This window comes from Tachypleus tridentatus, chromosome 1, assembly GCF_004210375.1.
Source record: "Tachypleus tridentatus isolate NWPU-2018 chromosome 1, ASM421037v1, whole genome shotgun sequence".
Classification (NCBI taxonomy): domain Eukaryota; kingdom Metazoa; phylum Arthropoda; class Merostomata; order Xiphosura; family Limulidae; genus Tachypleus; species Tachypleus tridentatus.
In genome coordinates this window covers 181,585,933-181,600,642 of record NC_134825.1, presented here as the reverse complement: position 1 = coordinate 181,600,642, position 14,710 = coordinate 181,585,933, and the positions used below count along the sequence as shown (strand labels likewise).

The following is a 14,710-nucleotide window of genomic DNA, read 5'->3' as shown; positions in this document are numbered from 1 at the left end:
TAGCACATTACCTAGTTAAATGATTGCAACATTGGTTTCCTTACAAACAATTTTAGCACATTACCTAGTTAAATGATTGCAACCTCCCAACACTTGCTCATACAGTTTTCGTTCATATTCTTGATGTTTCCTAGTGAGAAGAAGGGTTATCTTTTAACAAGGTTTTGTGACTTTCTTGGTGTAACTGTAAAAATATTTACTCAACTGTAACTGAATATTCATCATGATGAACAAAAATCACCATTTAATGTTTATTACAGTAAATATTTCTAAAGTTAGTTTACCACTTAAAAGATCGTAAAGCTCACCATCAGTTTAATGTCACCTTAGGAAGTGGGTTAGCAAGTTATTTTTGAAAAGAACTTCTCAGCTAATTTGCTCGTTAGCAACTTTTACAAGATCTATTAATACACATTACACCCTTTACTACAGAGATCAATTTATTATGAGCATTATAAAAAACAAATTTGGTATAAAATGTAGTTAGTAAATCAAATTTTATCATACAAGATTTAAATGTTTAAATGAATAAGGAAATATTTCAGTAAATCCTTGATCTTTCATATCAGAAGTGTGGCGTTCTCTGTCTTCCCTATCTCATTTCAAATATACTTAGCAGCACTCTGTAGTAGTTTAATGTAAGTTATTCATTATAATATGTATATATATAGTTAATACTGTTTAAATTTTATAAACTTCAATCTTTTTAGCCTACAGAGTCAAACTAGTAAATCAGATGTAATAATCACACCACATTTCATATCCCCTTTTCAATTACCAACATCTCTTTGTGATGTCTTATTTATAAACAAGAGAAAAGCATAACATTAGTCCATTTAATATCCAGAGCAGTGGGTGTTGCCAATCAAACAATGCATTAGGTCTTTACATCACAGATTTTCATTCAATTTCACCTGAGGTGAAAAATAAATCCTTTGACATACATGTACATAGTTCTAATCTATCAATGTTTTAAGTACTGTCTATTTCATCTTCCTGTGGGCGTATCTTATTATTTTAAACTCCTAGTGCCTTAGTTAAATTATAATAGTCACAGGACATTGTTTACTTTGTGTGTTATTAACCTGTGCACTTAAGTACATTATTTAAATAATAATTATTCACTCTATTCATACCATTATAAATGTCTTAAAATTCATCGGCAAATTCATACCATTATAAATGTCTTAAAATTCAACAAAAACATCAAAGGGCTGTATTTTCTGTTTTTCATGTATATTTCTAACCTGATATTAAAAACTATGTGAAAATTAGAAATATTTAATGATATAAAAATAACAAAATTCTTCACAAGATACATAAACAAGCAGCTTAAACATTATGTTTGAATAGAAACATGAGCTAAACATTTGCTGGATAATTTACAATTTGTGTGGCAGGATTTAGTTAAACGTGTCAAAGGACAACAGTAGATGCAGATGTACACTGTTATGAGCCTCAAACAATTCCGAGTAATAAACTGTCCTTTGTTACAAACTGAAATTATTCTACAAAGAAAAAAAGTACAATTTAGATTGTTTTAATGGTGGTCACAAGGTTGGTCAGATAAACCAACCCTGTATCAAGTCAGGGAGAAGTATATAACTGATAAGGTTTACTGGGAAGAATTTCATATTTAGCATGTTTTGGATTTTATGCAAGTGAAATCAGAAAATTTGCAAATGATGAAAAGTACTTATGTTCATGCAAAACTCACTTTGTATTCAAAGCAGTCAGTATTCTGAACTTGACATATTCATGGACAAATCTTTAATAAAAATACTTCAGTAAAAAATCAGATTTTTCCTGTTTAAAAGACTTGTAATGTTTACTAATATTTGTGAATAACCAAATAACATATTAAAAATGGTAACCATAAAGTAACTACCAGTTTTCTATGCTACAAGACTGGTGTAATCCACCAGCCCTATGTGGAAAAAGTTATAAAAATAAATAATGTTTAGATAAAGATAATTACTGAAATGTTTATCCAAAAATCACCTTAAATTCATATAAAAAGGATAAAAAAATTTAATGTAGAACATAACCAAACTAATGAAAGTATGCTGTATAATTTTATAAATTGTTATCCCTACTGGCATGGGTATCACATGCATAACATGAAGTTTTAGTCTCACATTCAAAATTTTATTAACTTTTTCCACGAGTCACAGGTCATTTAAAGGCGATGTCATCACATTTGATGACTTGCATTCAAATTTTTTCTCAAGTTTGGAATCAAACTGTATATTATATTTTCGTATCTTACATTAATTTCTTTATTTAAAAGTAAACAAAAATAATGTATGTCACACTGGTTCAAATTAGATGACTGATGTCAAAATTACAGATATTTCATATATGAAAGCCTTATATTGTTTACTGATGATCTGCCAAATTACCTGAACTTATCTGCTTACTAATATAAAAATAATAGAACAAAAATTATACCAAGCACAAAATGGTTACAAGGATGATTCAATGAACAAACTCCCCACGACTGACAGTTAAACTACTTTTGATTTGTTATATCAATTGGTATAATTACACACAAAATCTGAGCTCAGTTATCCATATTTTAATTATATGAAAATTTTTAGTTATTAATTCTATAAGGAAGTGTTAAAAATTTCTGAATTTTCTCTAGGTATTCTGTCTTCTCTATTTATATCCACTACTTCGAAATTACTCAAAACTGCCACTGCTTATACAAACCATTACAAAATAAAATCCAAGGCTATAAAAGTTAAGAGTTACTGAAACGAAAAGCAGATTCCCTTTGTCACACCCACCAGTTTTATTTGGTAAAGAGTTACTGAACAGAAAGGCAGATTCCCTTTGCCACACCCACCAGTTTTATTTGGTAAAGAGTTACTGAACAGAAAGGCAGATTTCCTTTGTCACACCCACCAGTTTTATTTGCTAAAGAGTTACTGAACAGAAAGGCAAATTTCCTTTGTCACACCCACCAATTTTATTTGGTAAAGAGTTACTGAATAAAAAAGATTCCCTTTGTTACACCCACCAGTTTTATTTGGTAAAGAGTTACTGAACAGAAAAGCAGATTCCCTTTGTCACACCCACAAGTTTTATTTGGTAAAGAGTTACTGAACAGAAAAGCAGATTCCCTTGTCACACCCACCAGTTTTATTTGGTAAAGAGTTACTGAACAGAAAGGCAGATTCCCTTTGTTACACCCACCAGTTTTATTTGGTAAAGAGTTACTGAACAGAAAAGCAGATTCCCTTTGTCACACCCACAAGTTTTATTTGGTAAAGAGTTACTGAACAGAAAAGCAGATTCCCTTGTCACACCCACCAGTTTTATTTGGTAAAGAGTTACTGAACAGAAAGGCAGATTCCCTTTGCCACACCCACCAGTTTTATTTGGTAAAGAGTTACTGAACAGAAAGGCAGATTCCCTTTGCCACACCCACCAGTTTTATTTGGTAAAGAGTTACTGAACAGAAAAGCAGATTCCTTTGTCACACCCACCAGTTTTATTTGGTAAAGAGTTACTGAACAGAAAAGCAGATTCCCTTTGTCACACCCACCAGTTTTATTTGGTAAAGAGTTACTGAACAGAAAAGCAGATTCCCTCGTCACACCCACCAGTTTTATTTGGTAAAGAGTTACTGAACAGAAAGGCAGATTCCCTCGTCACACCCACCAGTTTTATTTGGTAAAGAGTTACTGAACAGAAAAGCAGATTTCCTTTGTCACACCCACCAGTTTTATTTGGTAAAGAGTTACTGAACAGAAAAGCAGATTCCCTTTGTCACACCCACCAGTTTTATTTGGTAAAGAGTTACTGAACAGAAAAGCAGATTCCCTTTGTCACACCCACCAGTTTTATTTGGTAAAGAGTTACTGAACAGAAAAGCAGATTCCCTTTGTCACACCCACCAGTTTTATTTGGTAAAGAGTTACTGAACAGAAAAGCAGATTTCCTTTGTCACACCCACCAGTTTTATTTGGTAAAGAGTTACTGAACAGAAAAGCAGATTCCCTTTGTCACACCCACCAGTTTTATTTGGTAAAGAGTTACTGAACAGAAAAGCAGATTCCCTTTGTCACACCCACCAGTTTTATTTGGTAAAGAGTTACTGAACAGAAAAGCAGATTCCCTTTGTCACACCCACCAGTTTTATTTGGTAAAGAGTTACTGAACAGAAAAGCAGATTTCCTTTGTCACACCCACCAGTTTTATTTGGTAAAGAGTTACTGAACAGAAAAGCAGATTCCCTTTGTCACACCCACCAGTTTTATTTGGTAAAGAGTTACTGAACAGAAAAGCAGATTCCCTTTGTCACACCCACCAGTTTTATTTGGTAAAGAGTTACTGAACAGAAAGGCAGATTCCCTTTGTCACACCCACCAGTTTTATTTGGTAAAGAGTTACTGAACAGAAAGGCAGATTCCCTTTGTCACACCCACCAGTTTTATTTGGTAAAGAGTTACTGAACAGAAAAGCAGATTCCCTTTGCCACACCCACCAGTTTTATTTGGTAAAGAGTTACTGAACAGAAAGGCAGATTCCCTTTGCCACACCCACCAGTTTTATTTGGTAAAGAGTTACTGAACAGAAAAGCAGATTCCCTTGTCACACCCACCAGTTTTATTTGGTAAAGAGTTACTGAACAGAAAAGCAGATTCCCTTTGTCACACCCACCAGTTTTATTTGGTAAAGAGTTACTGAACAGAAAAGCAGATTCCCTTTGTCACACCCACCAGTTTTATTTGGTAAAGAGTTACTGAACAGAAAAGCAGATTCCCTTTGTCATACCCACCAGTTTTATTTGGTAAAGAGTTACTGAACAGAAAAGCAGATTCCCTTTGTCACACCCACCAGTTTTATTTGGTAAAGAGTTACTGAACAGAAAAGCAGATTCCCTTTGTCACACCCACCAGTTTTATTTGGTAAAGAGTTACTGAACAGAAAAGCAGATTTCCTTTGTCACACCCACCAGTTTTATTTGGTAAAGAGTTACTGAACAGAAAAGCAGATTCCCTTTGTCACACCCACCAGTTTTATTTGGTAAAGAGTTACTGAACAGAAAAGCAGATTCCCTTTGTCACACCCACCAGTTTTATTTGGTAAAGAGTTACTGAACAGAAAAGCAGATTTCCTTTGTCACACCCACCAGTTTTATTTGGTAAAGAGTTACTGAACAGAAAAGCAGATTCCCTTTGTCACACCCACCAGTTTTATTTGGTAAAGAGTTACTGAACAGAAAAGCAGATTCCCTTTGTCACACCCACCAGTAACATTCTCTTTCAGAATTTGTTAATTCTTTCTTATGTTTAGTTATATATTATGTATCGACCATAAAAACCAAAGGTTTTATACATCAAATGATGCATTGTATAACATTGTGATTGACAGATAGTCAGTTTCACCTGTAATAAAGCTTTGGTTCCCATAGAAATTACCACGGCTAGGTTGGATGAATTTGTAATGGCTCTTGCTGCAATAGTAAGAAAGCCAAAAATATTGTAATTATTAGAGAAAATTGTCTGCTTTTTGCATGTTATTATTCTATTGTTCTTTGGTGCATTAATTAGTTAAATAAAAACTATTTTATGCACTACTACCATCAGTATAAAAAATGTAGGGTTAAGAGTCATCAACAGCTGACAACAACAATAAAGAATATTCAGGTAAATACTTTATTGTTTAGCACATTTACTCTATTACTACAAATGTGACAAACATAAAAATAGAAATATCTTCAGGTCAGATAATTTTAGATTAGATAACATAGGCAAACATAATAACAATATTTCAAAAGGTTTGCTGAAGAGTAGCTCATGGGTAAGGTGATTTGGAGTAACAAAAGCTACATGTTCCTCAAGTGATTTACAACTTTTAATGGCTTGAATAGTACTTAAACACTGTTCAAAGGGCAATAAAACAGAATATAAATAGATGAAAACTGATCTTAAAACTACTCAGAATAAATGAATGTCATTTCATGTTACATTTGAAGTTATTCTAGAAAGAAAAGATTTTAGTTTTTATTGGAGTAGTTACAAGACCAGTCCAAGTGACCAACACCACACAGACTTAGGATAGAGAAAATAAAATACAAAGATTTACTGACAACAGACTCTGTATTTATGTTCTAGAGATTACACAAATGAAATTTGAGATTTTTGACATGGAAAAAAGTACTTTTAATCTTAAGACGAAAATTACTTTGCACATGGATTATTTGAAAGCAATACTCAATATATCACTTTGCACATGGATTATTTGAAAGCAATACTCAATATATTCGAGGAAAATTTTTAGTTTATTAAAAATACAAAAAACATTTTTACTGAAGTATGTTAAAGACATCCAAATTTTATGAAGATATACACTCTTATTGAAAGTTAGAAGTATTAAATCTATACACTTTGAGTAAGTACAAAGACGTCACATGGTTAGTGAAACTGACAAAGCCACATGTTGAGTTAAAATGTAACCCATTTTAACAGTTTAAAATTTTCCTATGAAATTCAAATATTCAGCATGAATTAATTCTATTGTTACATACTTGAAACCCTTTTACATTTAGTATAACCAAGTAACTAAAATTTAAAATCTGACAACTTTTCAAACACATACCCTTGTTGCATTTCTTCTTTTGTAAAACTGGCTAATTCATCACCTAATTCATGTAAATACATGCAGTCCTGTGAAAAGAGAAACTATATCTGAAGAAAAGTAACTCTTATAAATTTAGAATACATTGGATCTATTACTTTTGATCAGTGAGAAATTGGTCAAAGCCAGAGACAAAATAACTTTCCACTCGCATATGAACAATGCCAGCTTCCTGTGGGATTTATGTTCACGTTTAAACAGAGTTGTAACTTACATTACACACAAAACATCACCACAGAAGAAAAAATGTTGTATCTGAAATTACAATTCATTTCATATACTTTGACATTCATGTTTCTGGAAATACACCTTAAGAAATAAGCCACAGAAGGAGACATCACATCACCATATATAACATAGGATCACATCACACATGTTTACTTGTATGTGTGTGCGTGCTCACACATGCTCAACAGAATAATTCCTGAGAATGATTTTCATTTTTGCACTCAAGTTACTTTTGTATTTTGTGTGATTTTGATGAATTACCAAATACATACTCAAGATTAACAACTCTATATAGATAACTTAGAGATATTTAAACTATGAGCATTTCTTTAACTAGCTTTATAATGTGGCCACATTCTTTCTAAAAATTTTTTATCCTGGCTTTCCAGCCAAAATTCCAGATTTTTCAAACAAATACCTTATTATTTAATAAAGACACTGTAGCTTGATAGAAGACAATAAAATAATTCATTTGTTAAATAATACTGGATCTAGCCTATTATTAAATGTAACAACTTAAACAACCCTCCCTACATAACAATAGTAACTGACCAATAAATAAACACGTAAAGTTTACCAGTGAGAGAAACAAAAAAGAAATTATATTGTTACCGATCCGATAGCCAACTATTAAGACTTAATAGTACATTTCTAAATCAGCCTGTAATTAAAAATAAATAACTTTTAAGCCTTTCAAATACATCAACTTCAATGGAATCTCTTAAACTTACTTTGAAACTGACAATTTCAGAAAATTACATTTATTTTGAGCTTGATAAGTTTTGTTTTAGAAAAAGTTCGACCATATTATAAACATTTAGGTTCTACACTCAATTTACAATTCTAAATTAGAATTACTCCATGTTTAATATTCCAAACGTACCAAAGTACTTTATTTCTGTTGGATATTCTTAAGGTAGTTTTATTTGCCTGTCACTATAGGATAATTTGAACACTATAAGTTACAAAACACATAGGCCATAAATATTTGGTAAAAAGATCAGGTTAAACTGAAAAACCACACTTATTATAATTATTTTTAATCTTATATGTAAAGGTTTTGTTTTTCAAACAGTTCAAAAACATTCCACAAGTATTAAGGTAAAACATCAAAGTGAAAATATGTACTTGTGGCTTCTCAGTTAAAGACATCTAACTTGGTCTGTTCTAATAATAGTTTCCACACTTACCGATTTTGGGCACTGCTGATTTTTAAGGAAGTGACTGCAGTACTTAGTTGTTCCTAGAGATGCTTTTAATGTTCTCCCATCAACGTATATTATTTACAGCTTGGATAGCTTTTAAAGCATCTTCACCTCGGTAGTACGTCACATAAGCACTTGCACTTGGACCCTGCATGTAGCACTTTCTTAGAATTTACATGATTGTCTTTCATAAACATAGGACTTAACACATGCATATCATGTGAGGAACTCAATAAAGAGACAGCTATTACATTTAAATTAAACAGAGTTCACTCAATCTTTAAAGTATCAGGCTACATATGCATACTTTTTACGAGAGAAAAAAAAAGATTATGATAAATAGCTTTTACTTCAGTTCCTAGCTGCAGATCTTTATATGTAGACATCCTTTATGTCTGTGGTTACAAAACAGTGTCAAATTGATGCTTTACTTCAAGTAAGAATACATATACATACTTAAAAAGTACACATGAAAAGCTTTGAAATATGTGTCTTGTTTGTTCACAATGTTAGCTTATGAACCAGATTCTCACACTTTCACTTGTATCAATATTTTGTTCTACACTACTGGACGTGTATGACACCATGCATCCTGGATTGATGTTAAGATTTGATGATCCACATATAATTTTAGAAGTGTTTGGATCATTAATATTTATTCTTGAAACTGACTGTCAGAACTATTCAGTTCAAAAATATGACAAAGGATGATATACGGAACATTCTCCACATGAAGAGAACATTCATAACCAGTTGAGTGACTAGACACAGTAAACACGTGTCAATATTCTGGCAAACTTTCTTAACAGTCCCTAAAATTAAGTGACTAACAAGCTAATAAATGAACCAATCGAATAGCTCACGTGGTTCTGGTAGCAGTAGATGCATGACCACACAACAACACAAAGTTATGCTTACACTGATTAACTAAAGGTAGACTAAAGAAACATATATTAGTGCTGGATAGATCATGTAGACTGGCTCACAGTAAACTACTGACCATCAACCTTCATGGTATTAACAGTAGTTACACGATGCAAAATCACCTAAATATGGGTTTTACAAGACTGACTTAATATAAGTTTACCATTTTGGTTCCATTCATCATTTCCATTAACATGTATCTTATAAACATAGGTAACAGTTGTTTTAGTGGTTTTTCATCAAACATATTAGTGGTGTAATGTTCACAAGACAACATGTATTAATAAACATTTACATCAAACATGTTACTGACAATAATTTTGAGATATAAAAGAACTAAACCTGTGAGCCTGCATATGACGTGCTGTGGTTTACAACAACTTTGTGTATCTTCCCAAACTTTCCAAAATAGTCATGTTTCTTTAGCACCTCTGCCTCTGCAAGTCTGGGAGGTAAGCCTACAACAAACACTAGATTCTTCTGTACAACCCTGTCAAAATTAACCAGTACTGTAGAAACTGAAACTTACAGAACATCAGGTAACTTATATAAGTTACACTTCAATTCAAGAAGTGTGGATTCTATACCTTTTGTAATTACACTTCAAGTGGTATATTGTGGTTATATTCTGATTTTCTTCAAAGTTTTAAATATTATTAGCAATACTAGAAATAATGCAAAGCTTACACATTGAGAAATAACAATAAACATACACCACGTTGTCAAAAGTATCATGATGTTTATCAGAGGAACATCCTGGTGATACAAGTCTTAATATTGTATCATATTTAGTCCAAGATTCTGTTACCATACTCTTGTATAGCTTCTGACAAGTATCTGGAACACCTTCCATCAATCAGTTAATAACAAATCAAAGACTACTACTAAATTAACTTCTCCATATTGATTATCAGGGTATGCTCAAATTGGGCACAAGCCCAAGGTGTCCATTTAAGACTTGTTGATGAACCCAGATTTTGTAAAGGTTTCATAAATCAGCCACCAAAATTATATTTAACCAAACACCTTGCTCCATGACAATTTCTGATTCTAGTTTCACACCAATCAGAAAAGGATTTAGTATTCTTGATGAAGTGTAAAGTGTATATTCCAGACCACCCAAAATACATTAATTCAGAGCCCCCATACAGTTATCACATCAAATTCTTCTTTAGATGCAGATACTGGATATCACACATAGAACAGTCTTAACAGATAAATATTTGAAAAGCCACAACACTTTGATTACACTGAATGTCTACATACAATGTATATTTATCACATAATTTATTGCAACCATTTCATACACTAATATCTCCAATTACAAGCTGCTGGTTAACTTGTATAAAAATTCACAGCATTTTGCAATACTCTAAACACCTGAATGTTACCAATCTACTTATTTTGTATGTTTTAATATTAAACATGATAATGTCCCGGATATGTATTGACACTTTAAACTTGGCTATATATTTAATACACTTACAATGACATTTTAAAATATTTAACTGTAATAAAATACAGTGTAGAAACAAAATGTTTTCATTTACTTCATCAAAAATTATACCATCATTATATTTCTTTGATATGCTTGGTCAAACAATGAGAACAAACAGAAACTTGATCTCACTAACAAGGTTTATCCTTCATAAAATATTTAACTGTAATAAAATACGGTGTAAAAACAAAATGTTTTCATTTACTTCATCAAAATTATACCATCATTATATTTCTTTTATATGCTTGGTCAAACAATGAGAACGAACAGAAACTTGATCTCACTAACAAGGTTTATCCTTCATAAAATATTTAACTGTAATAAAATACGGATTGTAAAACAAAATGTTTTCATTTACTTCATCAAAAATTATACCATCATTATATTTCTTTGATATGCTTGGTCAAACAATGAGAACGAACAGAAACTTGATCTCACTAACAAGGTTTATCCTTCATACCGACATCCAGTTTCATGTTTGATAACATCAAGAAGCTCCTTCTGACCAGATTTATCACACAAACATCCAGTTTAAGGATGTTTGACAACATCAAGAAGCTCCTTCTGACCAGATTTATCACACAAACATCCAGTTTAAGGATGTTTGACAACATCAAGAAGCTCCTTCTCACCAGATTTATCACACAAACATCCAGTTTAAGGATGTTTGACAACATCAAGAAGCTCCTTCTCACCAGATTTATCCATCATACCAAAATCCAGTTGAAGGATGTTTAACAACATTCAGAAGCTCCTCTGATTTATCCAACATAGCAACATTCAGATACTCCTTGTCACCAGATTTATCCAACATAGCAACATTCAGAAGCTCCTTGTCACCAGATTTATCCAACATACCCATATCCAGTTTATTAAGTATGCTTGAGAACTTTCAGAAGTTCCATCATTAGATTCATCCAACATTTTTTAAAATATAATAAGAATCAGAAAAAAAGTTATCCAACTTTTATTACCATATATAAAAATGGTCCACAGTTGGTGAATATTGATGTTTTTGTCAAATATTGTATTTTTAGTAATTAAATTATTTTTCTTATACACATCAAGCCAAACAAATATTTCTTTAGCACACATCATTTATATGATATGATAAATATGGAGTTCTGACAGTAATTTGTGGTCATTTTAATATCCAAGTTTTGTCACAGTATCAATCCAAATATAAACATTCCTTCTACAAGTTATTTTACACATGCATAACTCTACAGCTAATTATACTTGACACTTTAACCTTCACAAAAATGTTCAAAATCACATCACTCATGAACATCAGAGCTTACCTTAAATTTGCCAAATGCTTTCTATTTTCTGATATTTTTTGTTTTCTTTGTAAATCCTTTTGTTTCTTTTCAGTTTTAATTCTTTGTAATCTGATAAGGAATTTAAAATAAGAAACATTAAGAGGTAAAGAGAGATAATAATGTGCCACATACACACATGAATTTTATGAATACACTTAAACTTATAAATTAAAGAATGGATACGTTTTATCATATAAAGGAAAGACCATATGATAATGCACTTCCTTATCTATTTTAAACCATTGCAAACAAGGCCAAACATGAAGTCTTATCTTAAAGATACTCAAAGATAGTGGTAGGAAATAATTTTCTATCCTCTACACACAAGCATCACACATGAAAGATTAAAACAGGGACAATGTAAGTTTCACAAATGGTTTATTTATGATACCTTACTGACAAAGTCAGAGTAATAAAATAATCATTAAATATTTAAAACATTCTTGTTCTTCATAATCATGGAACTTCAAGTATGGAACTTTTACATGTGGGTTTTTAAAAATTACAAATGTTCATGACCTCCCGTCTAAATGACCTTTCACCATTTCCTGACAGCCACGAGAATATAGTTCTTCCCAATAAAACAGATAAGGAAATAAAATATAAACTAATTAATACAATTGGGCCAATTCAGAGAATGGGAAGAATTTCTTTTCACAAGTTTGGAGTCTAATTTTTTCACTTCACATGCAGGTTGTTGGTGTTTTTGTTTGACTTTATGCAAAAAGTTACAAATATAATTAGTTTTGTTACAGTACATTTACTCCTACAGTCCTACAGTAGTTACAAAACTTACAACAGACACATTAACTACACAACACCTTTACCTTAAAATCTAGATATTCTTTTGTAAAAATGTAAAAAAGAAATGGTTATGAGAGAATGTTTTTCAAACACATACATGTATAAAAATATTTAAATACCTTGTTACCTCAATATATTACTTTAAGTAATTTTAATGATACAACATTGAATTAAGACTTTCTGAACAGGCACTAATTAAAACTAGTTCCTTGAGAAAGTAAAAGTAAACTTGATGTAAAAATGTTGCTAATAATCTAGATTTTATTCATGATTATGAGAAACCCAGTTGAAGTAAAATGTATCTCAAGGCGGTTGCTATGGGTATTAACACTTTAATTAAAATAGAGTACAGAACAACTTTAACCTGAAGATGACCCAAGGTCAAAATGTTCTGTACTTTAATTAAAGTGTTAATATCAATACCACTAATCGAGATACAATCTAGATTTTAATATTATGAATTTTAAATTCTTAACTCTATAAAGCAATATTAAAGAAAATCCTCAATTTCCCCGATCATGAGAATTATGACATTTGATTTCTAGATACCCCTTCTTCAATTTACTTACAACCCCTCTAAATTACTTGTATGTAATGTCATTATGGCTCAGGTAAAGCAAGTTTTAAAACCTTCAATCTTAATTTGTTGCAGCTCCATAAAATAAACAAATTATAAATTATACCCTCCTTTCTCCACACACCAGTCACATCTTCTCTTACAGAAATTATCACAACTTCTGTTATATTTAATTCTATTACTCAAACAATAGAAATCATTTTAATTTATCAAATATACTGTATTACCTTGTTTTTTGTATGCAAAGCTGTCTATTTCACTTCCAATATCAAACATGGGAAACATATCAATGAATTCATCTGCATTTTTAATGGCTTTTGTCACATACTTAGAAAGCCAGAAAATCTGTGACAATTATGGGACATTTTCTGCTTTCTGCATGTTATTATTCCGATTTTTTGGTGCCTTATTTAAATAAAAATTTAGTGTACTACTACCATCATTACACAAGAAGTAGAAATAAGTGTCACGGACAGTCAATAGAAGGCCCAGGTAATTATTTCTTGTACAAAAGTAAATACAGGAAACATTACACCTATAGGCTAGATAAAACGTAATAATAAAATAATTTTCAGAGATATGCTCACAAGTAGCTCACTTGTAATTTGATAGTATAACATGAGCTGCTACCAAGGGATGTACAACTTTATATGGCAGGAATATTAGTCAGAGTTATAAAATTTAATTATAAATAGATGTATACCATTATGAGTTCAAAACTATTCAGGATAAAGAAATGCAGTTTTACGTTACAATTTGATATAATTCTAGGGAAAAAAAATTTAGGTTTTTTTTTTTTATGAAGTTAGTGAAATTGAAAGAAAAACCTTGTATAGAGTTAGGTTAGAGAAAATATGGTTTACTGAAAAAACTACTGATATTTATGAAGGTATTACACAAACTGATCAACTTTGTAATGAGAACTGGCTAATATTGCTCATTTAGTTCATTGTGTTTTAATGCTTTAAACATTAATGTTTCTTTTATAGAACAAAGCTGAACAATGGGATATCTGTACTCTGCTGTATATGAATATCAAAACATGGTTTTTACATTATAAGTTACTTCTGGGACTAAGATTAATGATTCTAAACATTAAGTCCATTACATGTAATGAGGTCACATGATCACTTGTAGTTTTATAGAAAAACAAACATTAAAACTTACTCTTGTTGTGTTAAGGGTTTAAAATCTGCAGGGTCTTCAGGGTATTGCTACAAAAAGATAAATAGATATGAATAACATATTTAGTTTATCACCAGCAACTTACAGAAAAAAACATCACATTTAAAGACACACAAGCTGAATGTCATCAAAACAAAATTACAATGATTACAATAACTTAATTAAAAATTACCTCAACTATGACATAGAGATTTCATAACTTTCAAAACACTTGAGGAACAAAAGAATGAGCAGTGATTTAATTTCTTCCTGTACAAAAGTAAATATGTAGTCAAGTGGTTTCCAGACATTTTGATGGCAACACACTGTGTACATA

General features: G+C 31.3%; 1 pseudogene across 1 annotated transcript in view; it reads right to left on the bottom strand.

Annotated features, from left to right (window-relative positions):
• LOC143233816 (CCR4-NOT transcription complex subunit 4-like) overlaps window positions 1-14,710 on the bottom strand; it is a 49,341-nt pseudogene that overhangs the window by 30,392 nt on the left and 4,239 nt on the right. The window contains exons 2-7 of the transcript XR_013018330.1: window positions 14,377-14,423; window positions 11,808-11,897; window positions 9,351-9,498; window positions 8,070-8,232; window positions 6,613-6,680; window positions 65-130 (exon numbers count right to left, since the gene is read on the bottom strand). The product of XR_013018330.1 is annotated as a CCR4-NOT transcription complex subunit 4-like (transcript). The remainder of the gene's footprint in view (window positions 1-64; window positions 131-6,612; window positions 6,681-8,069; window positions 8,233-9,350; window positions 9,499-11,807; window positions 11,898-14,376; window positions 14,424-14,710) is intronic.